Source organism: Petromyzon marinus, chromosome 79 (assembly GCF_048934315.1).
Source record: "Petromyzon marinus isolate PM22_M1 ecotype Great Lakes invasive population chromosome 79, UKy_Petmar_22M1.pri1.0, whole genome shotgun sequence".
NCBI lineage: Eukaryota > Metazoa > Chordata > Hyperoartia > Petromyzontiformes > Petromyzontidae > Petromyzon > Petromyzon marinus.
Window position 1 is genome coordinate 21,590,216 of NC_133745.1, and position 14,084 is coordinate 21,604,299.

General features: G+C 47.1%; 1 protein-coding gene across 2 annotated transcripts in view; it reads left to right on the plus strand.

Annotated features, from left to right (window-relative positions):
- Nucleotides 1-9,178: 9,178 nt before the first annotated feature.
- The window catches only part of LOC116958526 (uncharacterized), a 33,667-nt gene continuing 28,761 nt past the window's right edge, over nt 9,179-14,084 (plus strand). The window contains exon 1 of one of the 2 annotated variants that reach the window (XM_032981180.2): nt 9,179-9,809. The gene's annotated coding sequence lies outside the window, so the exon portion shown is untranslated. The remainder of the gene's footprint in view (nt 9,810-14,084) is intronic. The other variant, XM_032981179.2, reaches the window with a different exon arrangement.

The window sequence follows — 14,084 nt, forward strand, 5'->3', positions numbered from 1 at the left end:
TGTTTAAAGAGAAGTATTACAATAAACAGAGTGTGCCTCATAAGAAGTTTATTCGTCATTATAAACACTACACTAGTATACTACACTATACACTACACTATACACTAGTACTGTACTAGTACACTACACTATACACTAGTGCTGTACTAGTACACTACACTATACACTACACTATACACTAGTGCTGTACTAGTATACTACACTGTACACTAGTGCTGTACTAGTACACTACACTATACACTACACACTAGTGCTGTACTATCTTCTTTGGTTCTTTTGGTAAAGTCACGTAGAATGAGAATAAAATAATTAATTGATAAAATAAAATAACACAATAATATTCTCACGACGTTTTGGCCACAACACAAGCGGCCTTCATCAGGTGAAGGGACGAGACTGTCTGGTAGGACAGCGCTGGAGTGAAAAAAGCCACGTTCAGATCACGACCTTTAAGCTGTGTCAGAAGAAACAAAGCGCCTTGACAAAGGAATTAGCATATAATTTAGCATTGAAATGGCCGAGTGATTAGCTTGTGACTGGTCACAGAAATGGCTATGTTAAAGTTGAAGCATACACATCCGCAGAGGCACCCCTTGACAAAGGAATTAGCATAGAATTTAGCAATGAAATGGCCGAGTGATTAGCTTGTGACTGGTCACAGAAATGGCTATGTTAAAGTTAAAACATACACATCTGCAGAGGCACCCCTTGACAAAGCAATTAGCATAGAATTCAGCATTGAAATAGCTAAGTTAAAGCATACACATCCGCAGAGGCACCCCTTGACAAAGGAATTAGCATAGAATTTAGCAATGAAATAGCTGAGTGATTAGCTTGTAACTGGTCACAGAAATAGCTATGTTTAAAGTCAGAGCATACACATTCACCGAGGCACCTAGTACAAATCAAACAGGAGAATTTAGCATTGAAATAACTAGGCGAATTTAGCATTGAAATAACTGAGTGATTAGCTAGTGTCTGGTCACAGAAATGGCTATGTTGAAGTCAAGGTCTACACATCTGAGCTATTCACAGTAACTGGGTATACAATACAATGTATAATGAATACTACATAGTGAACCAATAAAAAACTAAAATATAAATTACCTTAATGTTATCAATAAACTCTATATTCTCCAATCAGTTAAGCTACCAACAATAAGTCGTTATATATCACAATGCTATATGGCGAAAAAATGGGTGAATTCTTACCCTCAACTTTAGCAACACGGATAGCTATGGGCCCCGTTCAGACGGACGAGGTCATCCAAGGTCGGAATAGAGGAGGGGGAGAGAGACAGCTGCGAGGCGCTATTATACTCCATGTTGTAAACCATACCATTAACCGTGGTGTGAGAGGTATTAAGAGTCAATGCTGGTGAAAGAGCTGCGGTCTGAAGGTCATCGTAAAATACAATTAATTAAGAACGGAAATGGTTTAAAACATCTTTCCAATGGTTACTAAGCCAGAATCCATCTTCTTGGTTGAAATTGTCTCTGTGCTTGTATATGTGAATGGCCTCATGAACGAATCTCTCATGGTAGCCGGTTGGTTTGCAAATAACCTCCGTCTTGGAGAAGTCAATGTCATGTGAGCCTACTGAATTATAACAGTGATCTGCCACGGCAAAGGAGTTCGTCCTACCGTGTTTCAAGTCTGCTTTATGTTCACGGATGCGGTCCGAGATATGTCGTTTGGTTTCTCCAATGTAGCTACTACCACAGAGGCACTTTAGTTTGTAAACGCCCGGGTACTGTATGTCTGGAACAGCATCTTTTACAGATGGAACTAGATCACGGATTTTATGTATTGTGTTGAATCGGACCTGGATCTTGTGTTTATTCAGGATTTTGGAGATCGTTTTAGTGACCCCTGCAATGTAGGGTAAGGTGATGGTTTTGAGTGGCTCCACAAGAGAATCCTTCTTCATGACTGGAGTGATGGCTTTGCGGATTGTGTAGTCGGAGTAACCATTAGCCCTGAGAGCCTGGTGTACGTGCTTGAGTTCACTGGTAATGTGTTCCTGGTCGGAAATGCATTGGGCTCTATGGTATAGAGTCTTGATGAGGGAGTTCTTCTGTGATGGATGGTGGTGGGAATCCGGTTTCAAGTAAGCATCTGTATGGGTGGCTTTCCTGTAGACAGAGTGGCTCATTGAACCATCATGTCTCCTTTTAATTAAGACATCCAAAAAGGGTAGTTTGCCATCTTTTTCGACCTCCATGGTAAATCTGATGGCTGGGTGTATGGAATTGATGTGGTCGCGGAATTGGTCTAGAGCAGGCTGGCCATGTGGCCAGATGACAAAGGTGTCATCCACGTACCTCTTCCATAAGGTCGGGCGTAGAGTGGCAGTCTGGATGGCGTCAGTTTCAAATTTTTCCATGAATACGTTGGCTACAACCGGAGATAGGGGGGAGCCCATTGGGGTGCCCTCAGTTTGTTTGTAGAAATTTCCATTCCAGGTGAAGTATGTGTTGGTTAAGCAATGTCTCACCAGGGGGGTACATCAGTGTGCAGTCCTTGATGAACCAGGTCTTCAATGATAGCGATGGTGTCAGGTACCGGGACTTTGGTGAACAAGGACACCACATCAAAACTGACAAGCAGGTCGTCTGGGGACAGGGAAATGCCTTTGATTGTCGATACTAGGTGAGTAGAATTTAGTACCGCAGAGGTGGTTTTTCCAGTGAAAGGTCGCAGTATATCAGCAAGAAAACGTGCCAGTTTATAGGTGGGGGAGTTGATAGTAGAGACGATGGGACGAAGGGGTGTATCTTCTTTGTGTATCTTTGGAAGGCCATATAATCTTGGTGGTCTGGCAGCAGAGGGTTTCAACGAGAACTGTTTGGTCTCATCAATTAATTCCGTTGAATCAGAGATGATTTTGTTCGTTTTGGTAACCAAGCTGTTGGTGGGATCTCTTTTTATTTTTGTATAGCTGCCATCGTTGAGTAGTTCTTGAATTTTGTTGTTATATTCTGTTTTGTCCATGATGATAGTGGCATTGCCCTTGTCGGCTGAGAGGACGACAATATCATCCCTCTTTTTTAATTAAGATAGTTCAAAACGTTCGTCTTTGCTGGTGTTGCTGGGTGGCAACTTAGCGTTTTTGAGGGTTGCAGCGATTTCAGATCTTGCTATGTCTGCAGCGATGGGACTCAAGCCCTTGAGTGCAACGTCGACATGGGCAATGATATCATTAACCGGTAAGCTCCTAAGGCTAATGATTACTCCGACTACACAATCCGCAAAGCTATCACTCCAACCATGAAGAAGGACCCTCTTGAGGAGCCTTTCAAAACCATCACCTTACCCTACATTGCAGGGGTCACTAAAAAGATCTCCAAAATCCTGAATAAACACAAGATCCAGGTCCGATTCAACACAATACATAAAATCCGTGATCTAGTTCTATCTGTAAAAGATGCTGTTCCAGACATACAGTACCCGAACGTTTACAAACTAAAGTGCCTCTGTGGTAGTAGCTACATTGGAGAAACCAAACGACATATCTCGGACCGCATCCGTGAACATAAAGCAGACTTGAAACACGGTAGGACGAACTCCTCTGCCGTGGCAGATCACTGTTATAATTCAGTGGGCTCACATGACATTGACTTCTCCAAGACGGAGGTTCTTTGCAAACCAACCGGCTACCATGAGAGATTCGTTCATGAGGCCATTCACATATACAAGCACAGAGACAATTTCAACCGAGAAGATGGATTCTGGCTTAGTAACCATTGGAAAGATGTTTTAAACCGTTTCTGTTCTTAATTAATTGTATTTTACGATGACCTTCAGACCGCAGCTCTTTCACCAGCATTGACTCTTAATACCTCTCACACCACGGTTAATGGTATGGTTTACAACATGGAGTATAATAGCGCCTCGCAGCTGTCTCTCTCCCCCTCCTCTGTTCCGACCTTGGATGAACTCGTCCGTCTGAACGGGGCCCGTAGCTATCCGTGTTGCTAAAGTTGAGGGTAAGAATCCACCCATTTTGTCGCCATATAGCATTGTGATATATAACGACTAACATAGCCATTTCTGTGACCAGTCACAAGCTAATCACTCGGCCATTTCAATGCTAAATTATATGCTAATTCCTTTGTCAATGCGCTTTGTTTCTTCTGACACAGCTTAAAGGTCGTGATCTGAACGTGGCTTTTTTCACTCCAGCGCTGTCCTACCAGACAGTCTCGTCCCTTCACCTGATGAAGGCCGCTTGTGTTGTGGCCGAAACGTCGTGAGAATATTATTGTGTTATTTTATTTTATCAATTTATTACTTTATTCTCATTCTAAGTGACTTTACCGAAAGAACCAAAGAAGATTAATCCTTGCAGTCACGAAAGCTTTAAATCGAAATTTAACCGCCTCTACGGGGAGGGATTTCACACATCCTTAAGATCATTCAACAGACTCCGGGATAAGAAGTCTCAACTAATCGAGTCTCTCACCTTTCTGAAGAGATGCCGCGACTCTAAGGTAATACCAACCGCATTTACACTAACCTCTGCTGTTGCAACTTCTCTCAATGCAAAACGAATTCTAGCTAGAACTAGCTTCGCTCTTATCTCGGAAAAAATCAGACTTACACGCACCAAACTCGATCAGTTAGACAAGACACTCTACAAATCACACTTAACATTGACAGCAACAATGTCTACATCGGATTGGGAACATGTAGACAATATGACTACCTCTTCGGCTGCCACTATGTCGACCAAATGTAGGGACAATTTGATTTCCAAATTCAATCACCTCTCCAGCAAAAAATCGGTCCCACACACTGAAAAGATAGACGTCAACAAAGTCGTAATTAATCGCAGTAACAGTTCCATTTCTGATGGTCTGAAATCCGTTTTAGCTAAAGGTCTAAACTTTGCTGTCACACTGAGACACTTACCGGTTAATGATATCATTGCCCATGTCGACGTTGCACTCAAGGGCTTGAGTCCCATCGCTGCAGACGTAGCAAGATCTGAAATCGCTGCAACCCTCAAAAACGCTAAGTTGCCACCCAGCAACATCAGCAAAGACGAACGTTTTGAATTATCTCAATTAAAAAAGAGGGATGATATTGTCGCCCTCTCAGCCGACAAGGGCAATGCCACTGTCATCATGGACAAAACAGAATATAACAACAAAATTCAAGAGCTACTCAACGATGGCAGCTATACAAAAATAAAAAGAGATCCCACCAACAGCCTGGTTACCAAAACGAACAAAATCATCTCTGATTCAACATCATTAATTGATGAGACCAAACAGTTCTCGTTGAAACCCTCTGCTGCCAGACCACCAAGATTATATGGCCTTCCAAAGATACACAAAGAAGATACACCCCTTCGTCCCATCGCCTAGTATCGACAATCAAAGGCATTTCCCTGTCCCCAGACGACCTGCTTGTCAGTTTTGATGTGGTGTCCTTGTTCACCAAAGTCCCGGTACCTGACACCATCGCTATCATTGAAGACCTGGTTCATCAAGGACTGCACACCGATGTACCCCCCTGGTGAGACATTGCTTAACCAACACATACTTCACCTGGAATGGAAATTTCTACAAACAAACTGAGGGCACCCCAATGGGCTCCCCCCTATCTCCGGTTGTAGCCAACGTATTCATGGAAAAATTTGAAACTGACGCAATCCAGACTGCCACTCTATGCCCGACCTTATGGAAGAGGTACGTGGATGACACCTTTGTCATCTGGCCACATGGCCAGCCTGCTCTAGACCAATTCCGCGACCACATCAATTCCATACACCCAGCCATCAGATTTACCATGGAGGTCGAAAAAGATGGCAAACTACCCTTTTTGGATGTCTTAATTAAAAGGAGACATGATGGTTCAATGAGCCACTCTGTCTACAGGAAAGCCACCCATACAGATGCTTACTTGAAACCGGATTCCCACCACCATCCATCACAGAAGAACTCCCTCATCAAGACTCTATACCATAGAGCCCAATGCATTTCCGACCAGGAACACATTGCCAGTGAACTCAAGCACGTACACCAGGCTCTCAGGGCTAATGGTTACTCCGACTACACAATCCGCAAAGCCATCACTCCAGTCATGAAGAAGGATTCTCTTGTGGAGCCACTCAAAACCATCACCTTACCCTACATTGCAGGTGTCACTAAAAAGATCTCCAAAATCCTGAATAAACACAAGATCCAGGTCCGATTCAACACAATACATAAAATCCGTGATCTAGTTCCATCTGTAAAAGATGCTGTTCCAGACATACAGTACCCGGGCGTTTACAAACTAAAGTGCCTCTGTGGTAGTAGCTACATTGGAGAAACCAAACGACATATCTCGGACCGCATCCGTGAACATAAAGCAGACTTGAAACACGGTAGGACGAACTCCTCTGCCGTGGCAGATCACTGTTATAATTCAGTGGGCTCACATGACATTGACTTCTCCAAGACGGAGGTTCTTTGCAAACCAACCGGCTACCATGAGAGATTCGTTCATGAGGCCATTCACATATACAAGCACAGAGACAATTTCAACCGAGAAGATGGATTCTGGCTTAGTAACCATTGGAAAGATGTTTTAAACCGTTTCTGTTCTTAATTAATTGTATTTTACGATGACCTTCAGACCGCAGCTCTTTCACCAGCATTGACTCTTAATACCTCTCACACCACGGTTAATGGTATGGTTTACAACATGGAGTATAATAGCGCCTCGCAGCTGTCTCTCTCCCCCTCCTCTGTTCCGACCTTGGATGAACTCGTCCGTCTGAACGGGGCCCGTAGCTATCCGTGTTGCTAAAGTTGAGGGTAAGAATCCACCCATTTTGTCGCCATATAGCATTGTGATATATAACGACTTCTTGTTGGTAGCTTAACTGATTGGAGAATATAGAGTTGATTGATAACATTAAGGTAATTTATATTTTAGGTTTTTTATTGGTTCACTATGTAGTATTCATTATACATTGTATTGTATACCCGTTACTGTGAATAGCTCAGATGTGTAGACCTTGACTTCAACATAGCCATTTCTGTGACCAGACACTAGCTAATCACTCAGTTATTTCAATGCTAAATTCGCCTAGTTATTTCAATGCTAAATTCTCCTGTTTGATTTGTACTAGGTGCCTCGGTGAATGTGTATGCTCTGACTTTAAACATAGCTATTTCTGTGACCAGTTACAAGCTAATCACTCAGCTATTTCATTGCTAAATTCTATGCTAATTCCTTTGTCAAGGGGTGCCTCTGCAGATGTGTATGCTTTAACTTAGCTATTTCAATGCTGAATTCTATGCTAATTGCTTTGTCAAGGGGTGCCTCTGCAGATGTGTATGTTTTAACTTTAACATAGCCATTTCTGTGACCAGTCACAAGCTAATCACTCGGCCATTTCAATGCTAAATTGTATGCTAATTCCTTTGTCAATGCGCTTTGTTTCTTCTGACACAGCTTAAAGGTCGTGATCTTAACGTGGCTTTTTTCACTCCAGCGCTGTCCTACCAGACAGTCTCGTCCCTTCACCTGATGAAGGCCGCTTGTGTTGTGGCCGAAACGTCGTGAGAATATTATTGTGTTATTTTATTTTATCAATTTATTATTTTATTCTCATTCTACGTGACTTTACCGAAAGAACCAAAGAAGATTAATCCTTGCAGTCACGAAAGCTTTAAAGTGCTGTACTAGTATACTACACTATACACTACACTATACACTAGTGCTGTACTAGTATACTACACTATACACTAGTGCTGTACTAGTATACTACACTATACACTAGTGCTGTACTAGTATACTACACTATACACTACACTATACACTAGTACACTACACTATACACTACACTATACACTAGTGCTGTACTAGTATGCTACACTATACACTAGTGCTGTACTAGTACACTACACTATACATTCGTGCTGTACTAGTATTCTACACTATACACTAGTGCTGTACTAGTATACTACACTATACACTACACTATACACTAGTACACTACACTATACACTAGTGCTGTACTAGTATACACTATACACTACACTATACACTAGTGCTGTACTAGTATACTACACTATACACTAGTGCTGTACTAGTATACTACACTATACACTAGTGCTGTACTAGTATACTACACTATACACTACACTATACACTAGTACACTACACTATACACTACACTATACACTAGTGCTGTACTAGTATGCTACACTATACACTAGTGCTGTACTAGTACACTACACTATACATTCGTGCTGTACTAGTATTCTACACTATACACTAGTGCTGTACTAGTATACTACACTATACACTACACTATACACTAGTACACTACACTATACACTAGTGCTGTACTAGTATACACTATACACTACACTATACACTAGTGCTGTACTAGTATACTACACTATACACTAGTACACTACACTATACACTAGTGCTGTACTAGTATACACTATACACTACACTATACACTAGTGCTGTACTAGTATACTACACTATACACTAGTACACTACACTATACACTAGTGCAGTACTAGTATACTACACTATATACTACACTATACACTAGTACACTACACTATACACTAGTGCTGTACTAGTATACTACACTATACACTACATTATACACTAGTGCAGTACTAGTATACTACACTAGATACTACACTATACACTAGTACACTACACTATACACTAGTGCTGTACTAGTATACTACACTATACACTAGTGCTGTACTAGTACACTACACTATACACTACACTATACACTAGTGCTGTACTAGTACACTACACTATACACTACACTATACACTAGTACACTACACTATACACTAGTGCTGTACTAGTATACTACACTATATACTACACTATACACTAGTACACTACACTATACACTAGTGCTGTACTAGTATACTACACTATACACTAGTGCTGTACTAGTACACTACACTATACACTAGTGCTGTACTAGTATACTACACTACACCATACACTCGTGCAGGAGGGGGTAGGCTTGGTAGAGGCCACGTGCCCAGTCTTGTACCGCATCTTGTCACTGCTGTGCAGATTCCAGGGCCACCTTCCCCTACCACTATGCAGATTCCAGGGCCGCATCCCCCCACCCTCCCCCAGGCTATGCAGATTCTGGGGCTGCATCCACCACCCCCTCCCTCCCCGGCTATGCAGATTCCGGGGCACAGGGGCAGCTGCTATTCAAATTCCAGGGTCTCTCCCACCCCCAACCACCCCCCCCACTCATCCACCGCTCCACGCTTCCTCGCTCCGTCTCCTCCAGAGAGGTTCCACGCGCTCCACCACCACCCCCACCACCTCCACCACCCCCACCACCTCCACTATCACCACCACCCTCCTCCACCACCTCCACCACCACCTCCACCCTCCTCCACCACCTCCACCACCACCTCCACCCTCCACCACCTCCACCACCACCACACTCCTCCACCCTCCTCCTCCACTACCACCACCCTCCTCCACCTCAACCACCACCTCCACCACCCCCACCACCTCCACCACCACCTCCACCCTCCTCCACCACCACCACACTCCTCCACCCTCCTCCTCCACTACCACCACCACCCTCCTCCACCTCAACCACCACCACCACTACCACCTCCACCCTCCTCCACCACCTCCACCACCACCTCCACCCTCCTCCACCACCACCACATTCCTCCACCCTCCTCCTCCACTACCACCACCCTCCTCCACCTCAACCACCACCTCCTCCTGCTCCATCCTTCTCGCTCGAAGCCTCTCAGCGTGGAGCTCTTCCTGCTGCTGCTTTGGCTGAGTAAGTGACCAGGTGTAGTGAGTGACCAGGTGTAGTGAGTGACCAGGTGTGGTGAGTAGCCAGGTGTAGTGAGTGACCAGGTGTGGTGAGTGACCAGGTGTAGTGAGTGACCAGGTGTGGTGAGTGACCAGGTGTAGTGAGTGACCAGGTGTAGTGAGTGACCAGGTGTAGTGAGTGACCAGGTGTAGTGAGTGACCAGGTGTAGTGAGTAGCCAGGTGGTGAGTGAGTAGCCAGGTGTAGTGAGTGACCAGGTGTAGTGAGTGACCAGGTGTAGTGAGTGACCAGGTGTGGTGAGTGACCAGGTGTGGTGAGTAGCCAGGTGTAGTGAGTAGCCAGGTGGTGAGTGAGTAGCCAGGTGTAGTTAGTGACCAGGTGTAGTGAGTGACCAGGTGTAGTGAGTGACCAGGTGTAGTGAGTGACCAGGTGTGGTGAGTGACCAGGTGTAGTGAGTGACCAGGTGTAGTGAGTGACCAGGTGTGGTGAGTGACCAGGTGTAGTGAGTGACCAGGTGTAGTGAGTGACCAGGTGTAGTGAGTGACCAGGTGTAGTGATTGACCAGGTGTAGTGAGTGACCAGGTGTAGTGAGTAGCCAGGTGTAGTGAGTGACCAGGTGTGGTGAGTGACCAGGTGTAGTGAGTGACCAGGTGTAGTGGGTGACCAGGTGTGGTGAGTGACCAGGTGTAGTGAGTGACCAGGTGTAGTGAGTGACCAGGTGTGGTGAGTGACCAGGTGTGGTGAGTGACCAGGTGTGGTGAGTGACCAGGTGTGGTGAGTGACCAGGTGTAGTGAGTGACCAGGTGTGGTGAGTGACCAGGTGTAGTGAGTGACCAGGTGTGGTGAGTGACCAGGTGTAGTGAGTGACCAGGTGTGGTGAGTGACCAGGTGTAGTGAGTGACCAGGTGTGGTGAGTGACCAGGTGTAGTGAGTAGCCAGGTGTGGTGAGTGACCAGGTGTAGTGAGTGACCAGGTGTGGTGAGTAGCCAGGTGTGGTGAGTGACCAGGTGTAGTGAGTGACCAGGTGTGGTGAGTAGCCAGGTGTAGTGAGTGACCAGGTGAAGTGAGTGACCAGGTGTAGTGAGTGACCAGGTGTAGTGAGTGACCAGGTGTGGTGAGTGACCAGGTGTGGTGAGTGACCAGGTGTGGTGAGTGACCAGGTGTAGTGAGTGACCAGGTGTGGTGAGTGACCAGGTGTGGTGAGTGAGTAGCCAGGTGTGGTGAGTGACCAGGTGTGGTGAGTGACCAGGTGTGGTGAGTGACCAGGTGTAGTGAGTGACCAGGTGTAGTGAGTGACCAGGTGTAGTGAGTGACCAGGTGTAGTGAGTGACCAGGTGTGGTGAGTGACCAGGTGTAGTGAGTGACCAGGTGTGGTGAGTGACCAGGTGTAGTGAGTGACCAGGTGTGGTGTGGTGTGGTGAGTGACCAGGTGTAGTGAGTGACCAGGTGTGGTGAGTGACCAGGTGTAGTGAGTGACCAGGTGTGGTGAGTGACCAGGTGTAGTGAGTGACCAGGTGTGGTGTGGTGTGGTGAGTGACCAGGTGTAGTGAGTGACCAGGTGTGGTGAGTGACCAGGTGTAGTGAGTGACCAGGTGTGGTGAGTGACCAGGTGTGGTGAGTGACCAGGTGTAGTGAGTGACCAGGTGTGGTGTGGTGAGTGACCAGGTGTGGTGAGTGACCAGGTGTAGTGAGTGACCAGGTGTAGTGAGTGACCAGGTGTGGTGAGTGACCAGGTGTAGTGAGTGACCAGGTGTGGTGAGTGAGTGACCAGGTGTGGTGAGTGACCAGGTCTAGTGAGTGACCAGGTGTAGTGAGTGACCAGGTGTGGTGAGTGACCAGGTGTGGTGAGTGACCAGGTGTAGTGAGTGACCAGGTGTAGTGAGTGACCAGGTGTGGTGAGTGACCAGGTGTAGTGAGTGACCAGGTGTGGTGAGTGACCAGGTGTGGTGAGTGACCAGGTGTGGTGAGTGACCAGGTGAAGTGAGTGACCAGGTGTGGTGAGTAGCCAGGTGTAGTGAGTGACCAGGTGTGGTGAGTGACCAGGTGCAGTGAGTGACCAGGTGAAGTGAGTGACCAGGTGTAGTGAGTGACCAGGTGTAGTGAGTGACCAGGTGTAGTGAGTGACCAGGTGAAGTGAGTGACCAGGTGTGGTGAGTGACCAGGTGCAGTGAGTGACCAGGTGAAGTGAGTGACCAGGTGTGGTGAGTGACCAGGTGTGGTGAGTGACCAGGTGTGGTGAGTGACCAGGTGTGGTGTGGTGAGTGACCAGGTGTGGTGAGTGACCAGGTGTAGTGAGTGACCAGGTGTGGTGTGGTGAGTGACCAGGTGTGGTGAGTGACCAGGTGTGGTGAGTGACCAGGTGTGGTGAGTGACCAGGTGTAGTGAGTGACCAGGTGTAGTGAGTGACCAGGTGTAGTGAGTGACCAGGTGTAGTGAGTGACCAGGTGTGGTGAGTAGCCAGGTGTGGTGATGACCAGGTGTAGTGAGTGACCAGGTGTGGTGAGTGACCAGGTGTAGTGAGTGACCAGGTGTAGTGAGTGACCAGGTGTAGTGAGTGAGTGACCAGGTGTGGTGAGTGACCAGGTGTAGTGAGTGACCAGGTGTAGTGAGTGACCAGGTGTAGTGAGTGACCAGGTGTGGTGAGTGACCAGGTGTAGTGAGTGACCAGGTGTGGTGAGTGACCAGGTGTAGTGAGTGACCAGGTGTGGTGAGTGACCAGGTGTGGTGAGTGACCAGGTGTGGTGAGTGACCAGGTGGGGTGAGTGACCAGGTGTGGTGAGTGACCAGGTGTGGTGAGTGACCAGGTGTAGTGAGTGACCAGGTGTGGTGAGTGAGTGACCAGGTGTGGTGAGTGAGTGACCAGGTGTAGTGAGTGACCAGGTGTAGTGAGTGACCAGGTGTGGTGAGTGAGTAGCCAGGTGTAGTGAGTGACCAGGTGTAGTGAGTGACCAGGTGTGGTGAGTAGCCAGGTGTGGTGAGTGACCAGGTGTGGTGAGTGACCAGGTGTAGTGAGTGACCAGGTGTGGTGAGTGACCAGGTGTAGTGAGTGACCAGGTGTGGTGAGTGACCAGGTGTAGTGAGTGACCAGGTGTGGAGAGTGACCAGGTGTAGTGAGTGACCAGGTGTGGTGAGTGACCAGGTGTAGTGAGTGACCAGGTGTAGTGAGTGACCAGGTGTGGTGAGTGACCAGGTGTAGTGAGTGACCAGGTGTAGTGAGTGACCAGGTGTGGTGTGGTGAGTGACCAGGTGTAGTGAGTGACCAGGTGTAGTGAGTGACCAGGTGTGGTGAGTGACCAGGTGTGGTGAGTGAGTGACCAGGTGTGGTGAGTGACCAGGTGTAGTGAGTGACCAGGTGTAGTGAGTGACCAGGTGTGGTGAGTGACCAGGTGTGGTGAGTGAGTGACCAGGTGTAGTGAGTGACCAGGTGTAGTGAGTGACCAGGTGTAGTGAGTGACCAGGTGTGGTGAGTAGCCAGGTGTAGTGAGTGACCAGGTGTAGTGAGTGACCAGGTGTAGTGAGTGACCAGGTGTGGTGAGTGACCAGGTGTAGTGAGTGACCAGGTGTGGTGAGTGACCAGGTGTGGTGTAGTGAGTGACCAGGTGTAGTGAGTGACCAGGTGTAGTGAGTGACCAGGTGTGGTGAGTGACCAGGTGTGGTGAGTAGCCAGGTGCGTGAGTCTGTGGTCTCCGTGTGAGTCTCTGTATCTCTTGCGTGAGTCTGTGAGTCTCTGTATGAGTCTCCGGATCTCTTGCGTGAGTCTGTGAGTCTCCGTGTGAGTCTCTGTATCTCTTGCGTGAGTCTGTGAGTCTCCGTGTGAGTCTCAAGTTCTCTTGCGTGAGTCTGTGGGTCTCTGTATGAGTCTCCGGTTCTCTTGCGTGAGTCTGTGGGTCTCTGTGTGAGTCTGTGGGTCTCCGTGTGAGTCTGTGGGTCTCTGTGTGAGTCTCCAGTTCTCTTGCGTGAGTCTGTGGGTCTCCATGTGAGTCTCCGTGTCTCTGTGTGAGTCTGTGAGTCTCCGTGTGAGTCTCTGTATCTCTTGCGTAAGTCTGTTAGTCTCTGTATGAGTCTCTGTATCTCTTGCGTGAGTCTGTGAGTCTCTGTATGAGTCTCCGGATCTCTTGCGTGAGTCTGTGAGTCTCCGTGTGAGTCTCCAGTTCCCTTGCGTGAGTCTGTGGGTCTCTATGAGTCTCCGGTTCTCTTGCGTGAGTCTGTGGGTCTCTGTGTGAGTCTGTGGGTCTCCGTGTGAGCCTGTGGGTCTCTGTGTGAGTCTCCATTTCTCTTGC